The sequence below is a fragment of the Zophobas morio genome, unplaced genomic scaffold (genome assembly GCF_036711695.1).
Source record: "Zophobas morio isolate AGI-343-1 ecotype UQ-CSIRO unplaced genomic scaffold, CSIRO_AGI_Zmor_V1 ptg000006l, whole genome shotgun sequence".
In the NCBI taxonomy this organism is placed as follows: Eukaryota; Metazoa; Arthropoda; class Insecta; order Coleoptera; family Tenebrionidae; genus Zophobas; species Zophobas morio.
The window spans coordinates 546,876-552,919 of NW_026972111.1; positions in this window are offsets into that span (position 1 = coordinate 546,876).

The following is a 6,044-nucleotide window of genomic DNA, read 5'->3' on the forward strand; positions in this document are numbered from 1 at the left end:
ACTGCCCATCCGCCCTCTATTTTGACTTTGGCAAATGATATACCTTTCAAGAAAACAAAGGGCGGGTGGGCGGGGCTAATGCCTCCTAAGATTCTCAGCGAATACTAGCCCCGCCCACCCACCCTCTATTTTCTTGGAAAGTATGTCACCTGCCAAAATCAGTCTTTACTTACTGTCCATCCGCCCTCTATTATGACTTTGGTAAATGATATACCTTCCAAGAAATCAAAGGGCGGGTGGGTGGGGCTAATGTCTCTTAAGATTCTTAACAAATATTAGCCCCACCCACCCGCCCTTTATTTTCTTGGAAGGTATGTCATCTGCCAAAATCAGTCTTTACTTACTGTCCATGCGCCCTCTATTTTGACTTTGGCAAATGATATACCTTTCAAGAAAACAAAGGGCGGGTGGGCGGGGCTAATGCCTCCTAAGATTCTTATCAAATACTAGCCCCGCCCACCCACCCTCTATTTTCTTGGAAAGTATGTCACCTGCCAAAATCAGTCTTTACTTACTGTCCATCCGCCCTCTATTATGACTTTGGTAAATAATATACCTTCCAAGAAATCAATGGGCGGGTGGGTGGGGCTAATGTCTCTTAAGATTCTTAACAAATACTAGCCCCACCCACCCACCCTCTGTTTTCTTGGAAGGTATGTCATCTGCCAAAATCAGTCTTTACTTACTGTCCATCCGCCCTCTATTTTGACTTTGGAAAATCATATACTTTCCAAGAAAACAGAGGGCGGGTGGGCGGGGCTAGTGTCTGTTAAGATTCTTAGCAAGCGGTAGGCCTCTTCATCCGTCCTCTATTTTGATTTTGGCAAATGATATACCTTCCAAGAAAATTGATGGCGGGTGGGCGGGGCTAATGCCTCCTAAGATTCTTAACAAATACTAGCCCCACCCACCCGCCCTCTATTTTCTTGGAAGGTATGTCATTTGTCAAAATCAGTCTTATCTTACTGTGCATCCGTCCTCTATTTTGATTTTGGCAAATGATATACCTTCCAAGAAAATAGAGGGCGCAACGATTGTAGCATAAGAAGGTTACGTAGTTATAGTAAATATTAGGTTCTTTCAAAAAATCATTGTGAATTTCAAATCTAAATTGTAGAATCACATTCTTAAAACAATTACGATTATTTATTAAATGTGGCACAAATAATATATTCTGAGTTTGGGTGCACGCCACTGCAAAGACGTTTTCCCCTTTAAATGAAGAATGGACTCGACCGAAATAGATTGACACTATGTGCAGATCACGTGATGGCGACTTTCGTTTTGCACCAAACTATACTAGCCCCGCCCACCCGCCCTCAATTTTCTTGGAGTATGTCAATTGCCAAAATCAGTCTCATATTAGCAGGTACTAGTCCTGTCGATCCGCCCTCTATTTTGACTTTGGCAAATGATATACCTTCCAAGACAACAGAGGGCGGGTGGGCGGGGCTTATGTCTGTTAAGATTCTTAGAGTGACAATCAAAACAAAAATTGCCATCACGTGGGTTGCGCAGTTAAGCAAGTGACGTTGGTCGAGTCTATTCATAGCTCTCGGGGGATGGAAACATAAAGCAGTAGCGCCGTTAATTTGTCTTACTTTTGTACTGTCTTCGTATGTCTCGTGCCAGCGTTTTGTGTCTTATATTTTTTTAAATTATTATTATTTATTTTGTCACTTTGTATTTATTAGCAAGAAGAATTTTGTTTAATAGGATCTCTTTTAAACTTAGTATTCCTCAGTCTAAATCTAACGATATATTGAATCCTCAAATCTGGCCTCAAGGGGTGGTAGTTCGCAGATTTTTCCCATCAAAAAATAAGGATGACTTTTCAGTTTCTAAGGAACGCAAAAATTTTCTAGACGCAGTAGAAGAAGAAACCATAACATAGACCATCTAACGGTGTATTTTCAAAATGTGCGCGGTATGCGAACAAAACTGACCGATTGTTATGTATCGTGCTTGAGTGAGAACTTTGATGTCATTATTTTTGTAGAAACATGGCTTCATCCAGACATCGATGATAGTGAATTTATTGATAACCGATATGTCGTGTACAGGAATGACCGTTCATCAAACAATAGTGAAAAATCTATAGGTGGTGGTGTCCTGATAGCAGTTAGGAAAAATCTTTTATCCAGCAAATTGTACATCCCTTCTTCAGTCGAAGATATATGGATTAGGTTGCAAGTCAACAGCAGATTTTTTATTTTCAGTGCTGTTTATCTCCCACCAGACGTTTCACTTGCTGTCTATGCCGATTATGTTGGCAATCTTAAAACTATATGTTACAACAACTTGGCCGATACGATTTTTGTTCTAGGAGACTTCAATCTGCCTGGCATACAATGGATTCAAGATGATGAGACAATAGGTTTGACTCCAACTAATATTAAATCAGAAAAAGAGACTCTTATATGCTACAATTTTGCGTCATGCGATCTTTGTCAATTTAACAATATTGCCAACTGCAATAATAATATTCTTGACCTTTGTTTTTCCAACTGTGATAGTCTTACTGTAAGTCGTACTGGTGAGTTTGTAAAGGTGGATAAGTTTCATCCACCTCTTAAATTTGTGATATCTGACTGTAACTGTAATTATTACGGTGATACATTTTGTGATACCTATCGTGATTTCAGAAACTGTGATTATAATGCCATCAATTCTTTCCTGTTTAACTTTAACTGGGATTTTATTAGTAGCGATAATGACATATGTGATATTGTAGATGACTTTTACCAGTGTTTGTATTTCATTTGTGATAATTTTATACCAATCCGGAAATCTAAAAGTAAAAATTTTCCCTCTTGGTTTAGCCATGAAACTAGAAAGTTAGTGATTGAGAAGAACAAATTACATCGTCGTTATAAAATAAGCCGTGATATCAGAGATTATTATAATTTCAGTTTAATTAGAGCCAAATGTAAACAAGAAATCGCTTGCTGTTACAACAAATTTATTAAGAACACCGAATCTCAAATCAACTCTAACCCAAAACATTTTTGGAATTTTATTAAGAGTGTAAAAAACAGTTGCGACTTTTCAAATATAATGATTTATAAAAGTATTGATGTTTGCGGGTTTCAAAACATAGTTGATACGTTTGCCAGTTTTTTTTCTTCCGTATATACTAATAATACCAGCAGTAGTAGTAATTATAACTATCCTTACACAATTGACTCATTTGTTGACATCAGCTCTGTGCATATCACGGAAGATTTGGTAGCAAGAGAACTTAATGCTCTAAACTTAAACAAGGGTGCTGGGCCAGATGAGTTACCTCCAACATTTTTTTATAACTGCAGAGATTCATTGGTTATACCACTAACACGAATTTTCTCTATTTCAATAAGTTCGGGAAAATTTCCTGACTTGTGGAAATCTGCACGTGTGGTACCAATCTTTAAATCTGGCAATAAGCAAGACATTGAAAACTATCGACCGATTAGTATAATTTCAGTTCTATCGAAAATCTTTGAAAACATTGTGTCCAGTTTCATAAGTGATTCTTTTAGAAACGTAATCAGTGTGTCACAACATGGTTTTTGTTCTGGTAGATCAACTGAATCTAATCTCTTTGTATACATAAATGATATTTTTAATGCAATTGAGGACGGTTCGGAAATTCACTGCATCTACACAGACTTCCACAAGGCGTTTGATTCTGTTGATCACACCATTTTGATACACAAACTTCTACTCTACGGCGTTCGTGATCCTTTACTTTCATGGATTCAATCTTATATCAGTCATCGTCTACATTTTGTACAATTAATGAAGTTCAAGTCATCTACCTACGAATCAACATCTGGAGTTCCTCAAGGCTCGGTTATAGGACCACTTTTATTTAATATCTTCATTAACGATATCTGCTTGAATTTCAACTCAAATTCCTTACTGTATGCAGATGACTTGAAGTTATATAAGAAGATTGATTCCATGTATGACATAAATACTTTGACAAATGATCTTATATGTCTTAACGATTGGTGTAAACTCAATCATATGTCTCTTAACATTAAAAAATGCAAAGCAATGTGCTTTAGTCGCAAAAGTCGTCCCTCAGTTCCATTGTACCTACTAGAAAATACGCCCCTAGACATAGTTAGCAATGCCAAGGATTTGGGTATCTATTTAGACACTAAATTATCTTTCGTCAGTCACTGTGAATATGTTGTTTCTAGAGGTAGAAAACTTTTGGGGTGTTTAAAGCGGTGGACGGTGAACTTCAGTAACATCAGAACCATTCTGATATTATACTATTCGTTAGTCCGATCGATATTGGAAATCAATTGTGTCAACTGGTCACCGTTTTATATCACTCACATAAGCCGAATTGAAGCTGTCCAAGTCAAACTTTTAAAATATGTCAAATATAAGTTGTGTGGTGATGGTATTGTGTTAGCAGATACAGACCTTGTTGCATCTTATCTGTCAGTACATACACTAGAAAATCGTCGTAAGTATCACAAACTATGTTTTCTTTTTAAATTATTAAATGGTTTAATTGAAGCCCCCATATTGCTAGCGTTGGTAGGTCTTAATGTGTCAATCCGTAAGGTTCGTACGCCTAGGCTGTTTTTTATACCAGTTCATAAAACGAATTATGCATTACATTCGCCTCTAAATAGCGTTTTGATGATTGCTAACGAATGCAACACTTTAGAGTTTTTTGGTATCTCCCTCAACGCCTTCAAGAAAGAATGTCGCAAATTGTTACTATTATGTTAATATGAATTGTTATGTTAATATTTTGTTATGTACTTTATGTAATGCCTTTACATCTTTCGGCGTAATAAAGCACTATTATATTATATAAGATCCTTAGAGCATTTATTACTTTAAATACATTTTATGATAAATCAGTTACGCCACTGGTAAGAGATAGGCGCGCATCTGAAGCTCCGCCCATGTCACCTTTCGTTCTGTTTGGCGCTCTACCAGGCGGTAGCCCTCTTCATCCGCCCTCTATTTTGATTTTGGCAAATGATATACCTTCCAAGAAAATAGAGGGCGGGTGGGCGGGGCTAGTATTTGCTACGATTCTTAGCAAGAGAGGACAGGGGTGCGGCTTATGATGCGTGATTTTTAGATCACAGTGGCGCAACGTTTGTAGCATAAGAAGGTTACGTAGTTACAGCAAATATTATGTACTTTCAAAAAATCATTGTGAATTTCAAAGAATAAAGAAAATCTAAATTGTAGAATCGCATTCTTAAAACTATTACTATTATTTATTAAATGTGGCACAAATAATATATTCTGAGTTTGGGTGCACGCCACTGCAAAGACGTTTTCAAACGAAGAATGAACTCGACCGAAATAGCTTGACCCTATGCGCAGATCACGTGATAGCCTCTTTCGTCAAACTATTCTAGCCCGGCCCACCCGCCCTCTATTTTAATTCGGGCAAATGATATACTTCTTAGAAAATAGAGGGCGGATGGGCGGGGTTAGTAACATCTTAGCAAGCACTAGCCCTGCCCATCCGCCCTCTATTTTGATTTTGGCAAATGATATACTTTCCAAGAAAATAGAGGGTGGGTGGGCGGGGCTAGTGCCTACTAAGATTCTCAGCAAGTAATGAAAATTTTACTGACACCTGTATTAGTCAAGACAGAGGTCGGGGTAAGTAGACCAGTTTCCAGCCCTCATAAAAATTAGTGGAAGTCAATAAACGCCTTAGGCAGACTCCGCACAAGATTTCTGGTTAAAGTATAGTTAGATATTCAGTCGGCATTACAGATTCCTTTCACTCCAGATGTATGTAAGCGCCACCATATGTCAATTTTAAGGGTGCATAACTACAGTAGATAGCGCTACTTACAGAACGAATTTTTGAGGTTAGCACAATAGATCAAATACCTCGGCCAAATCTTAGTCGACCCATTTTTTAATTAGATGAAGTTTGATATGTCGGCAATAATAATAATAATAACAATAATAATCGGATGCACCTAAACAAAAATTAGACGAAGTTCTTCCTGATTTAATCAATAAAATAAATTGACTCATTCATTAATTTTTTTGAGCCACCT